Consider the following 17,299-nt stretch of genomic DNA (forward strand, 5'->3'; position numbering starts at 1 on the left):
AATTAAATTTTAAAAAATTAGTATGAAAAAAATTCTGAGCATTAGTTTAGTTAAAAATACGTTAATATTATTTTCATAACGTAATTTGCATTAATTTTCATTTTTATTATTATTAATTTTACTAGAATGATTCTATATAAAATCTAGCGAACTTTTTATAAAAATTTCTCCAAAACAATTTTTCGATTCAGTTATAAAATGAATAATATTATAAATTACAAGCACAGTTTCTCTAAGGGAATCAAATTGTGACAAAAAACGATTCATTTTTCGTCTCAATTTCAAGCAAACATTTTTGATACGTTTTTTGTCTCAATTTGAAGCAACATTTTTGATTCATTTTTTGTCTTAATTTGACACCCTTAGAGAAACTGTGGGAATTAATAAATTATAAATTACAAGAATAAATAAATTGTAAATAATTTTTATTAAAGAGTAAAATTAATAGGAAAATAAAAATTAGGTAACAAAAAGAGGGGGGGGGGAATTGATCATTCGAGTAAAAATCTAAAGAATTATTTCAAACTGAGCTATCTTAAAGAAAACAGAAGCAAATTAATTACATATTAGTAAATAAATAAATTAGAAAATCTATTGTTAAAAAAAAATTCCGAGTGTGTCCAAAAATCAACATACAGAGAACAATACACTTTGGAGAGAATACATTCTTTTTTTATTATTTACCTTTGAAGTTTCTCCTTTGCTACAATGTAACCCCCTTTATAAACCCCTTTTTTCTTGATATCCAGAGGGCCTCTCTTTTACCCTCTCTTCCTGCTCTCCCCCCTTGAGCATGATTAATATAAAATAAATGATTGTCTGACATCCGGTCTCACAGAGCGTATAGTACTGTCCTCCGATTCCTTTTTCTTGTCCTTTATTCTTTCTTTTTTTCCCCTCTCCTCTTCACTTCATATTACTTGTTTCATTTTCTTGTAATTTTATTTTTTTTTGTCCTTTTATTTCGTGATCATTCCGCGCAATTTGTCGGTCAAACCATTACGGTTAGTTTGACGTGATTTCATGCTCATTGTCTACGCGAATTGGTTTGATGGCGAGGACAAAGCACAAAATGATCGCCAAGAGTCATTTATGGTGTTTTTTTTCCTCCTCCTTTATTTTTCATTGCATTTAAAGAAATTTTATTTTACGTTATATGTATAAAAAAAAAGTGACGTGTGGGAAAAGATGAAATTTTTCTGTATGGATTTTATATGACGTTTTCTTTGATTTGAAGGAAAATTCTATTTTTTAATTTTTAAACCATGAAATATTTTGAAATATTTTCTATTTTGTATTGTAAATTTTGTATTTTTATTTTTTATATTTAATTATTATAGGTTTTAATTACGTCCACATTACGTTAATATATAAATATTTTTTAAGGGAAGAAAAAGCGAAGAGAGAAAGTGTCTTTGCAAAATAAATAAATATTTTTAATAGAGAAAAATGGGGGGGAAAGTGTCTTGCAAAATACAAATATTTTTTTGAAAAGCGACAAAAAGGAGGAGAGAGATGAATATTTTTTTTTTTGAAAAGAGAAAAAAAGGGGGAAAGAGAAATATTTTTTTTAAAAAAAGAAAAAAGGGGGGAGAAAAAGAAATATTTTTTTCAAAATCGAAAAAAGTAGGAGGGAAATTATTTTGCATTTGGTAGGTTTTTAGTGTATAAATGAGAAATTAGGTAAAAAAAAAAGAAAAAGAGAGAGGGAGAGGAGTGACAAGGCAATGGAGATGAAAAGAGCGAGTCTCTCCCGGAGGAGAGACTCCCTTTACCCTCACGACCTCAAACCGAACATTCTTCCCTTAAAAAACGGATTTACAACCTGTTGCTGTCTTCCATAGCCACTTAAAGATTCCCCTCGATATTGAAAGAATATCCGAAAAAGAAGGAAGGAGACCCTCTCTCTTTTCCGTCCCGGGATATCCTCCCCCTTGTCGTTACTCAATGCCTTGTAAATATAAAAGTCCGGATATCGAGTGAAAGAGGGTCGAACCACGTGTAGGACCTTGTTACGAAAGCAAACTTTGGAAAATATTTTCCCTCACTTTACCATCAGATTTATCGAATGGACGCAATGTCTCTCCCTTAATATATTTTTTTTTCTCCTTTCTTTCACGATTTATGCAATAGTGGAAAAATTAAAAATCCATTTCAATTTTTTTTTCAGACGATTGAATCATATTATTGTACTATTATATTTTTTTAACATTTCATTTTTATTGGTAAAATGGTTTCATACTTAAAACACCCTCGAATAGAAGACATTATTGATGCAATGTTACGGCAATATTGCATGGTAATTTTGAAAACATTGCGTCAATATTGCATGGAAATATTAGAAGAATTCCCTACAATATGACATATATTTCCATATCACAGTAAATCGTGAGGTATTAGAAAGTGTTGCAGATTAAATTAACACCAAAAAAGATTAAAATAATCCATTTTGGTGTTTTTTTTATAACTTTTTTTTTGTAACTATAAAACATGAAGATATCGATAACTCCGAGTCTTCGACTCGGAGTCATCGATTTCTTCATATTTTATAATAATTAAAGATGACCAAGTAATAAAATCATGATTTTATATTATAAGAATATTATACTTTTTCAAAATTATTTTCATTATTTCAATTCAATTATTATTTTCAAAAATTTTTGACTACAATTTTACTTTATATCTATTATTTTCAATAATTTTCGAAAAAATTCTTTGGCAATTTTCAAATCCATTTGTTTACAATATTCAATTTCACGAAATTTCAATTATTCCTAAATTCTTTAATAGAATGCATATTAGAAAATAAAAGCTTCAAATAATATAAAAGAAAATTCAATTAAACTTTTTCAAAATAATTAATTTCAAAATTCAATTATTTCTAAAAATTCACGCTATATTGCTTTTAATATTCAATTATAATCTAAAATTTTAACTGAAATTCATTTTTATGAAATGAAAATCAATTTTTATTAGACAATTCTACAAGAATTTAATTATTTAAATGCAAAAGTAAATAATTTATTGAATAATTGAATATTTCTCAAAATTCAATTCTTATAAAGAATTTTATTAACAAATTTTTAAATAATTGAATTCTTTTGTCGAATTTTATTAAAAGTTGCATGAACATAATTATACTTTTTTCAAGGAATTCAATTATAATTGTATGAAAAATAATTGAAACGCTGCGATGAGTTTTATTATTAGTAAAAATAATTGAATCCTTAAGAAAAATTTTATTATTCTTGAAAATAATTGAATTTCTGCAATAATTTCTAACTTCTCTAAAATAAAATTTTTTTCTCGTGTTTTTAACTAAAATTCTTCAATAAATCCATTATTTTTAATAATTTTTAAAAAAGATCTTTGAGAATTTTCAAAATTCATTCGTTTACAATTCAATTTTACAAAATTTCAATTATTCGGAAATTCTGCAATTAAATATATATTGAAAAATAAAAACTTGAAATAATTTCAATAAAAATCCTATTAAACGTTTAAAAAAGAATTAATTCTACAGAATTGTTTCTCAATGATATGAAAAATTAAGAATTTCAATGATTTTAATTTGAAACTTTTTCAAAATTTTATTATTTCTAAAAATTCACGTTATAATGCTTTTAATATTTAATTCTAATCTAAAATTTTAACTGAAATTCATTTTTAAAACCATTTTTATTAGTAAATTCTACGAGAATTCAATTATTTAACAGCATGTGATTGTTACAGAATTCAATGTTAATTTTTTCGACCACTTTTCTCTTAAAATATTAAATAAATTTAGCTAGTTTTTTGTGAATAACTCTAAAATATCATAAAGAAGGGCAGTGATGTGAAAAAGTTTTAATATTTTTAAAATTATTTATTAAAAAATAACTTTAAAATTATCAGTTCTCAAAATCACTTTTAATCAATTTCTCGTCTTTTCCGATTTCAAAGTATTTTTTTATAATTTATTTTAGAATTATTAAAACTTTTGCATATCACTGCTCTTCTTTATTATATTTTAGAGTTATTCACAAAAAACTAGCTTAATTTATTTAATATTTTAAGAGAAAAGTGGTCGAAAAAATTAACATTGATTTCTGTAACAGTCACATGCTGTTAAATACAAAAATAAATAATTTATTAATTTCATGTTTCTTGAAATTAAATTCTCATAAAAAATGTTATTAACAAATTTTTGAAATCATTAAAATCTTTGGACGAATTTTAATTAAAAATTTTCGAATAATTAGATTTTTCGAGAGGAATTCGATTAAAATTGCATTAAAAATAATTGAAATTCTGCAATGAGTTTTTTTTATTTATGAAAATAATTGAATTCCTAAAAGAATTTTATTATTTATAAAAATAATTGCATCCCTGTAAAAATGTTATTATTTATGAAAATAATTGAATTATTGCGAAGAAATTTATAAAAAAAAATATTTGTAAATAATTGAATTCCTGTAAAAAAACAAAGCACAAAATGATCGCCAAGAGTCACTTTTGAAAATAATTGAAATTTTGACAAGAATTTGATTAAAATTTTGTAAAATTATTGAATATCAGAGAGGAATTTTATTATTTATAAAGAGAATTGAAATTTTGACGAGAATTTTTTTAAATTCTTGAACACAATTGAATTTAGTAACTATGTTACTAAGTTAGTTAGTAAGTTAGTAGCTAAGGTAGTAACTAACTTATTAACTTACTATTCTTCCTGGAGAAGCTAAATTCGTCGAATTTTTACAAATCGTTGACTTTGGTGTTTTATTTAAATTAAAATTTGATTCATAGGTAAAATGTCACAAAAATTTCATTAATCTTGCAAAGAAAAGTTCCCAATATTCATCAATATTCCCACGCAATGTTGACCCGAAATTCCTGCCATATGTTGTCCGCAGCTTTTGCGAAGTCCATTTAATGGAAATGGAAACTATAATATTTTACATTGAAAACCGTGCGACCAATAATTGTCGAGAGGCGTTGAAATCGGATAATTGATGGTTGTAATTCGTCAATGATGCAGAAACGAGCTCGATTTTGCAATTCATTAGAGCCGTCAGTAGGTAAACAAAGAGTGGTTAGTCATGTGTGTTTATGCATGAGAGTGAATGTGTGTGTGTGTGTAAATTTGTGATTAACGTGGAAACGCCGTGTAACCACTTCGATATCATTTTGGGAATAAACGTTATCTCCCCGCTTCATATTCCATTTTCGCTTTCACATCTATAGTGTTCGAATGTAAACACCGATTGCTTCCTAAAACCGCCACTGAAAACAATTTAGTCCGACAGATCAGAGTTGTACTAAATTCTAATCAGTGGATTAGTTTTTAAGATTGTTTGTAGGATCTGTTTAAGATTTTTTAGGATCTTTTTAAGATCTTTTTAGGATTATTTTAAAACCTTTTTAGGTTCTTTCTAATGTCTTCTTAGGATCATTTTAATATTTTTTTTATGATCTTTAGGGTTCGGTTATTGTTATTTTCAAGATCTGTTTTAGTGCTTTCTTTTGAATTATCTTTAGGATCTTTTTTAGATCTTTTTAAGATCTTTTTAGGATCTTTTTAAATTTTACTAATAAATTATAAATTAGTGGAATTGACTATTTTTTTTAGTAAAATTTACTATAATTAAAAAGCAAAAATTCAGTCACTAATTCAAATTATAGTAAATATTTTTATAAATTTAAATTCAGAGAGTAAAAGTCTTCAATTGAAAATGGGGAAAAAAAATAATTGAAAAATACGACACTTGTGATGCGAATAAACTATTTAATTTCCCGATAAATTACGACTATATTGGATCTCGACAAGTGTGTGCCCGTGTGGAGATAGAGGAAAGTGGCCTGAAGCGGCTTTTCACTCGATGGTGCGTGAAGAGTGTCGAAGCGAAAAGCCATGACAAGGTGAAAATGCAGTAATAAAAGGCGCAAGCCTCTCTCTCTTGTCGTAGGTGTACACATTCGATATGAATATTCCGATATCGATAAAAGCTTCGGATGTCTATACATATATATATATTGTAAGCTCGCATTCTCGGTCCGCGAACGGTGCACACAAACCGGAATCAGTAACCGGGAAGTTTGTCAGGGTATGGGAAAGCCATCAATTTCAATGGGCTTTGAAAACCGAACTACTTGTTGCATGCCACCCCACAAAGTCCCCCCCCGACCCCTTTTTCACCCCCACCCCACACCCTCACTATACCTCTCAATCCACCTCCTCAACCACCAGGACACCCGAATGGTTTTCGCCCTCCTCTCGATACTCGAGCCGATAGCTTCCCTCGGGAAACGATGGCTTCGAACCCCCATTCCCATGTTCCGAAGCATGAACAAGCGCACTCCCCGGATTTATTTTCTATTCGACTCGCACTCGTTTTTTTTTTTCCTCTACTTGTGGGATTTACCTTCGGTGACTTTTTTTTTCCTCTTTCGTTTTATATAACACTCAATTTTATTGTTTGTGAATCTAATGAGTTGAAAGATTTTGTTATAATTTTTCTTTTTTTTTTTTTTTGAGGTTGATGGTGATAATTGGTAATTGTAAATGTATGTTTAATTTATAAATTAAAGACAGTATTTCTAAGGATGTCAAATTGAGACGAAAAACGTATCAAAAATGTTGCTTCGCAATACTTTTGGCACGTTTTTGATAAAATTTACTAATTCAAAAGCAAAAAGTTTTCTTTTGTTTTTGAATTAGTAAATTTTACTAATAAATTATAAATTAGTGTTTTAATTATAAATTAATTGAAAAGCAAAAAGTTTTTTTTTGCTTTTAAATTAGTAAATTTTACTAATAAATTATCAATGAGCGGAAATGACAATTTTTTTTGGTAAAATTTACAAATTCCAAAAATCAAAAGCAAAAAGTCAGTCACTAACTCAAATTAATAAACATTTTTACTAATTGAAATTTAAAGACTACAGGCTTCATACTCAATAATTAATTTTAAAAAAGTATCAAAAAGTAGCTTTATTACTGAAAAAAGTAGTAAAAAAAAGTAACTGCTTGAAAATTAATTTTAACAAATAAAAAAAACTTCTTTTAGTCGATTCACAAAAATTTGATTCAGTATATTTCCCTGACTGTTTTCTGATTTTTTATCAAAAATATTTATTTTTCTTCTAATCCTGCTTCTAAATTTTTGAAAAATTTAACTATTTTCTAAATTTTTATATCCTAAAAATACAATTGTATTTAAAAGTAATTTTAAAAAGTAAACAAATAAAATTATTTAATAAAATTTAATTTAAATTCTTCACAGAAATTAAAAAAATAAATTAACAATTTTTCAAATTAAAAATTTAAATGTTATATCACAGTTTTATAAAAATTTTAATTTTCAACAATTTCAATTTAATTATGTTATATCTAAAATTTCAACTGAAATTTCTTTTCAAATCAATTCTTATTAGAAACTTCAACTAAAATTCAACTATTTAAATACAAAAATTAATACTGTATTGAATAATTGAATGTTTTCTCTAAATTTAATTCTTATAAAGAATTTATCAATTTTTCAAAAAATAATTCAATTTCTGAGAAGAATTTTATTTAATTTTTTTTTTAAATAATTGAATATTCCTAAAAACATTTTATTATTTAAGAAAAAAATTAAATAATTCTGAAGAATTAAAGAAAGAGTTCAAGAATTTATCAATTTTTTGAAAATAAAATTGAATTTTTGAGAAGACTTATTATTATTTATGAAAAAATAATTGATTTCTTATGAAGAATTTTATTATTTATGAAAATAATTGAATTCTTGAGAAGGATTTTATTTAATTTTTTTTAAATAATTGAATTTTCCTTCAAAAATTTATTATTTTTGAAAATAATTGAATAATTGTAAAGAACAAAAGAAAAAATTCAAGAATTTATCAATTTTTTGGAAAGTAATTGAACTCTTGTTAAAAATTTTATTGTTTGGGAAAATAATTGAATTGTTGTGAAGAATTTTATTAAAATTTTCAAAAGTAGGTAATTGAATTCTTGGTAAGAATTTTATTTTTTATGAAAATAATTGGATTTTTACGAAGAATTTAATTTAATTTTTTTTAAATAATTGAATTCTTGTGAAAAATTTTATTATTTGGGAAAATAATTGAATTTTTGTGAAGAATTGAAGAAAGAATTAAAAAAATTATTAATTTTTTGAAAAAATAATTAAATTTCTAAATAAAGAATTTAATTATTTATGAAAATAATTGAATTCTTACGAAGAATTTTATTCAATTTTTTTTAATAATTGAATTCTTGTGAAAAATTTTGTTATTTGGGAAAATAATTGAATTCTTAAGAAGAATTTTATTCAATTTTTTTAAATAATTGAATACTTATGAAAAATTTTATTATTTGGGCAAATAATTGAATAATTCTGAAGAATTGAAGAAAGAATTAAAAAAATTATCAATTTTTGAAAAAATAATTCAATTCTTACGAAGAATTATATTGAATTTTTTTTAATAATTGAATTTTAGTGAAAAATTACATTATTTGTGAAAATAATAAATTAAATTGATGTTGAAGAATTTTATAAAATTTTTTAAAAGTAGGTAATTGAATTTTTGAGAAGCATTTTATTATTTATGCGAAAATAATTGTATTCTTAACTGGAATTTTATTAAAATTTTTATAAATATTTGAATTTTCAAGAAAAATGTTATTACTTGTGAAAATAATTGAATTCTTGTGGTAGAATTTTATAAATAGTTTTTAAATTATTTTTTTTTTCTTGAAAAATTTTATTATTTATAAAAAATTTAATGTTTGCGAAGAATTTTTTTCAAGAATCTTTTGTTGATTTTTATTAAAATTGTATAGATATTGAAAATCATTGGTTCTCGAAAAATTTTTCAGACTAATTGAATTGTTTTAAAGAATTTTTATTACAATTTTCAGAATATTTTTTTTTTTATTTCAACTATTAGCGAATTTAAAGTGATGCAAATTTCCCTCAAAAATAAAGAAAAAAGTATCTTTTACTATAAAATCGAAAAAAGTATCTAAGTAGTAGCGAATCGTAAAAAAAGTCCATTATTGCCCTAGGGTAATAATGGGTACTTTATTGACCTTTGCATAAATCAGGTGGTCAATAAAGTGTCAATTATTGCCCTAGGGTAATAATGGGTACTTTATTGACCTTTGCATAACTCAGGTGGTCAATAAAGTGTCCATTATTGCCCTAGAGTAATAATAAGTACTTTATTGACCTCCGTTTAACTCAGGTGGTCAATAAAGTACATTTTGTTACACTATCTATAAGATGTTATCTACAGATGGACCGACAGGAAGAATTTAATAGAGAATCAAATAATAAATGAAATCGAACAATTTTTTTGTCCCTATTTTACCCTTTTCTTAATTTACTCGAATTTCTTCGGAGGCATTAAAAAAAGATCTTTGATCGAACCATCATCAGATTTTATGTAATCTACAAATAATTACATCTCATTATCTAATGCCCATAGAGCACATTAAACGTGAGCTGATTATACTATACAGAAAATTGTTATTACCAAGTTGAATCATGGATGTAGAAGCGGATTTTAGATTTTATTTTCATAACCCATGAATTGCAAGATGCTTGATTTGTTATTTTAGAATCAGGCGGATCACTATATATATGACTTAATACGATTATAATGATAAGTTGTCAATTCTTTTAAACCATCATCATAAGGGAACATAATTTATTGTTTAAATATTTTTTTCTTCCTTGATTTTCGAATATAAAATTAAATTTTGTTTTTATATTTTTAGAATTTTTTAGTTTTTAGAATTTAGTTTTATTTAGAATTTTTTAGTTTTATTTCTTCAAGCGGTAAATTATTTTTATTATTATTGAAGCTTTATTTTAATACCTAAAAAGGTAATTTTTTTTCTTGGTGGAGAAGTTTTTTTTTGTATTGTTTTTTGTGTTCCTGGAAATGGAATATGATTATTGATTAGTTCGGCGGACTCTGATCAGTAACGGTAATCCATCAAGGGAACCTCTTCCACCATCCGGTTCCTTTTCCCGCCTCTTCAAACTTGAAATTTCTTTCGCCTTGAAGGATGGTCTTTAAAAACGCATTATCCGAGACAAAGGCGACTCGGACATTATCTCTTTTCATAAATATAATACCCACGCAGCTCCAATAAAACCGATATGTACCATATTCAAGTCGATCGCTCCAACCGTTCAATTATATTGCAATTAACATTTTGTAATATCTATCTAGAGACGCCAGACAGGTTTCTCATTCCATTTTCTTGATTCTAGAATTTTTTTTTTCCGTTTGTCACTCGCATTTGATGCCAAGAAAAAATATTTTTAAAAAAAGTGTTTGATTTTGTTTTAAAATTAAAACTAGTTTTAAAGATTTAAAGTTTAATTTGAATGTAATTTAAAAATAATTCGGTGAATTTTTTATTTTTTAAATTTAAAATAGATTTATTTTTAGCTATAGTAGAATAAAATAGAAATAAAAAATTTCATCAAATTCGAAAGGCAGACATTGTCGATTATTGTTAACGTCATTGGTAATTTGGTCTCCTCTTCCATTAAATTCCAACTTCGAGTGTTTCGCTCTGCCTTTCCTTATTTCTGACTTTTCATTCTCCGCCAAGTAATGCAATCTGGCTTTGAACAGCGAGTGAATACGAATGGTAATCAGAATTCCTCGTCTTCTATTTCTCGTCAACCTCTCTCGTTGCTCTTCTTCTTATACCTCGCAGCCAGCAGACTGTATCAAGTTCAATTCAATTCAAAAAAAAAAAAAAAAAAAAAAGAAGAAAAAGCGTAAAAATACGTAAAATGAAACGAATAAAGAGAAATAAAACTATCAGTCAAATTCATTTCTCTGAGTATTTCGAATTTAGAAACGATATAATATAGTAAAAGGATATAGTAAAACAATACAGTATAACAATATAGTAAAACAATAAAAAAACAATAGAAATTCTCCAAAACTCGTATAGTTTCGTATAATAAAGCACAAAATTAAATTCTTTTTCTCGTATATTGTAAAATTTACAATACTGTAAAATTTACGTTTGTATACACATTAACAAAAAATGTTTGAAAGAGTTTTGGAAAATTGTGATAAGCAACGAGAGAAAATGTCCTTTGTATTTAAATGTAAATTATATCCTCCTCCCTCCCTCCTTCATCGTCTCACCCTTTTCCACCAACAGGGAAACTTGAGTTTAAAGCCAAAACGTGACCCGATGAAACGAGGGATTAATTGTGTAATCGATAATTAGAAACCCTAACCCCTAAAAAAAAAAAAATAAAAAGAGAGTAAATTCTGTACAGTAATATAATGTTTTAAAAGCGTGACTCAACTCGCGTGCATACTCAAGTCAGGACATCGTGCAATATGTCGTTTCTCAATGCTGATAATCGAATATAATTCACCGAGCTATGACGAATCAGCCAATTTTCAAATCGATCGAGTTACAAGATAAGAGAATATTGTCTGATCAATAAATCGTGAATTGTAATTTTAATTTTTACTGATAAATGTAAAATATTATTGGTTACAATATTGTGCCAATGTTTCGTGGCAATATTGCTGCAATGTTGATTACACAGCCCCTCTAAAAAAAAAAAATTTTTTTTTTTTTGATCCTGCGAACTAGAATAGTATTTTCTTCAATCCGAATCCGGGGTCAAAATTCAAAAGTTGGTTAATTACTTTTTCTAACTTCGAAAAACGTACTTTTTTGGTAATTTTTAATAATGAAACAATGCGGAGTTATTTTTCAAATTACAACAGAAGATTTTTACTCTAAATTTGAATTAGTAAAAGTTGTTTATTAAAAATAATAATTAGTATTTTCTACTATTTCATCAGTCAAATTATACTAATAAATAGTAATTTTTACTACTTTCTACTGATTCTTCTTTCGAATTAGTAAATTTTACTAATAAATAGTAATTTCTACTAATTTTTATTAGTCAAATTATACAAATAAATAGTAATTTCTACTAATTTCTACTAATTCTTCTTTTGATTAAGTAGAAAAAATTAATTGGCAAATTATTCTATTAAATAGTATTTTCTACTAATTTATTAGTAAAATTATACTAATTTCTACTAATACTGCTTTTGAATTAGTAAATTTTATTAATAAATAGTAATTTCTACTAATTTATTTGTACAAGTTTACTAACAAATAGTGAATTCTCTACTAATTTCTCCTAATTCTGCTTTTGATTAAGTAGAAAACATTTATTGGCAAATTATTCTATTAAATAGTAATTTTTTACTAATTTATTAGTAAAATTTTACTAATAAATAGTAATTTCTACTAATTCTGATTTTAAACTAGTAAATTTTACTAGTAATTAGTATTTTCTACTAATTTCTACTAATTCTGCATTTGAATTAGTAACTTTTACTGATAAATAGTATTTTCTACTAATTTATTAGTAACTTTTACTGATAAATAGTATTTTCTACTAATTTATTAGTAAAATTATACTAATAAATAGTAATTTGTAGTAATTTCTACTAATACTGCTTTTTAATTAGTAAATTTTTCTAATAAATAGTAATTTCCACTAATTTATTAGTAAAATTTTACTAATAAATTATAATTTCTACTAATTCTAATTTTGCATTGGTAAATTCTACTAATAAATAATAATTTCTATTAATTGATTAGTAAAATTTTACTAATAAATAGTAAATTTGAATTTGTAAAAATATTTACTAATTTGAACTAGTAACTGACTTATTTCTTTGAATTACTTAATTTTACTAATAAATTAGTAGAAATTACTACTACTTAAATTTACTATTTATTAGAAAAATTTTATTTATAAAATAGTATAAACTACTGTTTATTAGTAAAATTTTACTGATAGATTAGTAAAAATTACTATTTATTAGTAAAATTTAGTAAATTTCAGAGAAGAAAGTCAGTCACCAAGATAATTGGGATCTTAACGAGAATTTTTTTCAAATTTCGAACATAGTTGTACTTTATAAGAAGAATTTTATTTTTTTTGAAAATAATGGAATTTCTGCAATTATTTTGTAATTTTTCCAAAATTGTATTTTTTTAGTGTTTTCAACAAATATTTAAATTAGAAAATTTTTTAATTCTATTATTTTTAAGATTGATAAATTTATTTAAAAAAGGTAGTAAGAAGTTAGCCGTGCGAATTGTTGCTGGTTCAAAATGAAAGAATTGCTTCAAAGTGTTAAAATTAGAAAACATTTGGCAAAATTTCTCAAAATGAAAATTTTGGATTCAAAATAGCAAATATTTTAAAAATTAAATTGATTCTTGCTTATTTATATATAATATTTATAGAAACAAAATTAAATAACTAAAAACAAAAAAATATCAAAAATATTCTTTCTTTCAGTGAACCATCGAAAAAAAAGTTTTCTCATTTCCGACTTCCTCTTTTTTTCGTTCTTTTTTTTTGCAAGGTAGTTAAAGTTCGATCGTCAAGAAATTTGTAATTTTTTCTACCCCCCTCTCCCTCTTTCTCTTTTTTTTTATTCAGACTGGACAATTATTTTTCCATTAGTGATTCAAAGGCCCAAGATCCCGACATTGAATTTCTAATAATTGTGGTGGTTCGGCAACCTTTTCCTGTCCATCGACTTCTATAGTTCCCCTCTCTCTTTCTCTTTCTCTCTTTCCATTAAAAGGGTTTCCCACCCGCTCCACCGATTCCCTTATTATCTATCCATTAATGATTTCAAGATTGCTTTTACAGTTTATATATATATATATAGATAATAAAAATTTAGTTTTTGAGAAAAAAAGACTGGTATCCATTACCTGATAATTTTTTATTATATATTTAATAAAAAATAAAGGAAGAGAAGAATTAACAGACTTTGGTTTTTGAAATTATTATTCTTGATTATCACACGAACAAAATAGAATTCGTGGCTGATGTTAAAAAAAAATGATAATTTTTGATACTTTAATGATGAAATATTTTTAATTAATTAATATTAGTGACATCCTCTCTGAATTTGAATTTGTAAAAATATTTACTAATTTGAATTAGTGACTGACTTTCTGCTTTTGAATTAGTAAATTTTACTAATAAATAGTAATTTCTACTAATTCTGCTTTTGAATTAGTAGACAAAATTTATTGGTAAATTTTTCTAATAAATAGTAATTTCTACTAATTGATTAGTAAAATTTTACTAATAAATAGTAATTTCTACTAAGTCTGATTTTGAACTAGTAAATTTTACTAATAAATAGAATCTTCTACTAATTTATTATTAAAATAAAATTGTACTAATAAATAGTAATTTCTGCTAATTCTGCTTTTTAATTTGTATATGTTACTGATAAATACTAATTTATTTGTAAAATTATACTAATAAATAATAATTTCATCTAATTCTGCTTTTCAATTAGTAAATTTTTCTAATAAATAGTAATTTCTACTCATTCTGCTTTTGAATAAGTAGAAATAATTTAGTAGTAAATTATTCTAATAAACAGTAATTTTTACTAATTGATTAGTAAAATTTTACTAATAAATAATAATTTCTACTAATTCTAGTTTTGAATTAGTAAATTTTACTAATAAATAGTAATTTCGACTAATTCCTACTAATTCTGCTTTTGAATAAGTAGATAAAATTTATTAGTTAATTATTCTAGTAAATAACAATTTCTACTAATTGATTAGTAAAATTTTACTAATGAATAGTAATTTCTACTAATTTATTAGTAAAATTTTACTAACAAATAGTAATTTCTGCTAATTCTGCTTTTGAATTGGTAGAAAAAATTTATTAGTGATTTTTTCTAATAAATAGTAATTCCTACTAATTAATTATTAAAATTTTACTGACAAATAGTAATTTCTACTAATTTCTACTAATTTTATTTACTTGTGCGTCAAATACGCTATAGGCAAATTTCTTCCAAATACTCACCAGCGTAAAGATAATCATCAATCAGATTAAGATTGTTTTCTGAGAAATTTTAAAGGTATACCGAAATATTTTGCCGCTACTTTTTTTATAAGCAGAAAAGAAGGATCTACTTAAAATCGATTCATCCTAGCTGTCACTAGACTGATGGTCATTAAGCTCTCTCTCTCTCTCTCTCTTTCTCTCTAGATCGTTCCACATTCGATTTTTTGTTTTTCTAATATGACACCGATATTTATTTCCCATCCGTTCCGCGTCAATGATGCCGGCGCCCAAGGTAACGTTCCACTATTCTCCTACTAATAACAACAGCTGCCACGATCATCAAGACGCTAAATAAATTAGTGCAAATTTTTCGGCTATTTAAAAAAGGAAATTAAAAATAAACTAAAATCGATTTTAATTTCACTTTCTTTTTTAAATCGAATTTTTAATTTCTTTCTTCTCTATTTTATAAAAAATTATTTAATTTAAAATTAATTAATTAATTAATTAATTTAATTTTAAATTAATTAATTAATTAATTAATTTTATTTAATTTTAAAGATGTAAATAAAACTTGCTTACTATCTCTCTAAATTTGAATTAGTAAAAATATTTACTAATTTGAATTAGAGACTGACTTTTTGCTTTTGAATTAGTAAATTTTACTAATAAATAGTAATTTCTACTAATTTGTTAGTAAAGTTTACTAATTCAAATTTAGAGAGATTGTCCCTGATTTCTATAATTTTTCGGCAAATAAATAAAAAACAGAAAAATCGCCAATTTTTTTTTTTTTTTTTTTTTGATCGGAAAAAAGAGGGAAAATTAAAATAATTTTTCATAAAATAGAAAAGAAAGAATTTTTTTTTTAAATTGTAATGAACTTGAATAGGTTAGTCCTTGCGTAAGTTACGTGTGTCTAGAGACGTAGATATAGATATATATAGGAATTATATAGTGAGGAAAGAGGCAAGCGACGCTCGACTTCCCGAGTTCGTTGACTGTTATTCTCTTCTCGAGTAGGACCTAATGTTGTAAAAAGAGAGAAAGAGATGGTGAATGCGAGGAAACTATCTTGGAAAGACAGTGAATTACGTAATTTAGTGCGAATAATATACAACCCATCATCACAATGTAATTCGTTTACTTTTGTCATGAATAGCCATTTTTATATCCTTCGCGAATTATTTCCATGAAATATTTTCGATTTATCTCACACTATTGCTGTTCGTTTTATGTTCGATTTCTTTTTAAAAAAAGTATTTTTTTTCTTCGATTATTTATATTTTTATATTCGTCTTCAGATTCGGAAATTGATTTTAAGACATTCGAAGTTTATAGAATTTTATGAATATTTTAAAGTTGGCTTATTTTTTTGTCTGAAGCGAGAGAAAAATGATTCGAAAAAAAACGGTTTTAACAAAAGGAAAATAAAAAATAAATAGTAAGAAAATAATAATAAATAAAAAATGAAAATAAAATAATGAAAACTGAAATAATAGATAAAAATAAAAAAATAGTGAATAAATTCGTCAATTTTTCATTTTAGAACCTATTTAGTAGAGAAGCACTTGAAAATTCCACAAAATCGGGGTTCTAGTGTAATAAAAATTAAAAAAATAAAAAAAGTAATAAAAAATATTACTGTAAATTTACAAAGGCACACTTTAAAAAATAAATTTTTTCTCTGTTAAGTTAATATAGTTTCAAATTGACACGAAAACCAAAAATTTGATGAAATCAAAAATTAATTCATTTTTTTATCATCAATTTGATCAACTTTATTATCAATTTGAATATATACTTTCTAAAAAACTGTGTACTTTCAGTTCACTTTTGACAAAAAACCGTTTACATTAGGAAATTACTGACAGCCTTGAAAGTATTATTAATTTAATTTATTTATTTTGTATTATTTTTCTTTAAGAATCAAAATTTTTTTAAGAAAATTATTATTTTCTTTTAGAAAAAGAAGAAAAATATTTGCACAATTCCTATTTTTTTAATCTTATTTTTGGAACAGTAGAATTTTCCACAGGAATTAAGACATTCAAAAATTTCAAATTCAAACCTTTTTTTAAATTAAACAACTTATAAAAGTATTGTTATAAAATATGAAGAAATCGATTGCTCCGAGTCGAAGACTCGGAGTGATCGATTTCTTCATGTTTTCTAATAATTAAAGATGACCGAGAGATAAAATTATTATTTTTAATTATAAGAATTTTTATTATTTATAAAAATAATTGAATTATTGCGAAGAAAGTTATAAAAAATTTGCAAATAATTGAATACCAGTAAAATTTTTATTATTTATGAAAATAATTGAAATCCTTAAAAAAAATTATATTATTTATTAAAATAATTGAATTATTGCGAAGAAAGTTATAAAAAATTTGCAAATA

This window comes from Leptopilina heterotoma, unplaced genomic scaffold (assembly GCF_015476425.1).
Source record: "Leptopilina heterotoma isolate Lh14 unplaced genomic scaffold, ASM1547642v1 Lhet_52, whole genome shotgun sequence".
Lineage (NCBI taxonomy): Eukaryota > Metazoa > Arthropoda > Insecta > Hymenoptera > Figitidae > Leptopilina > Leptopilina heterotoma.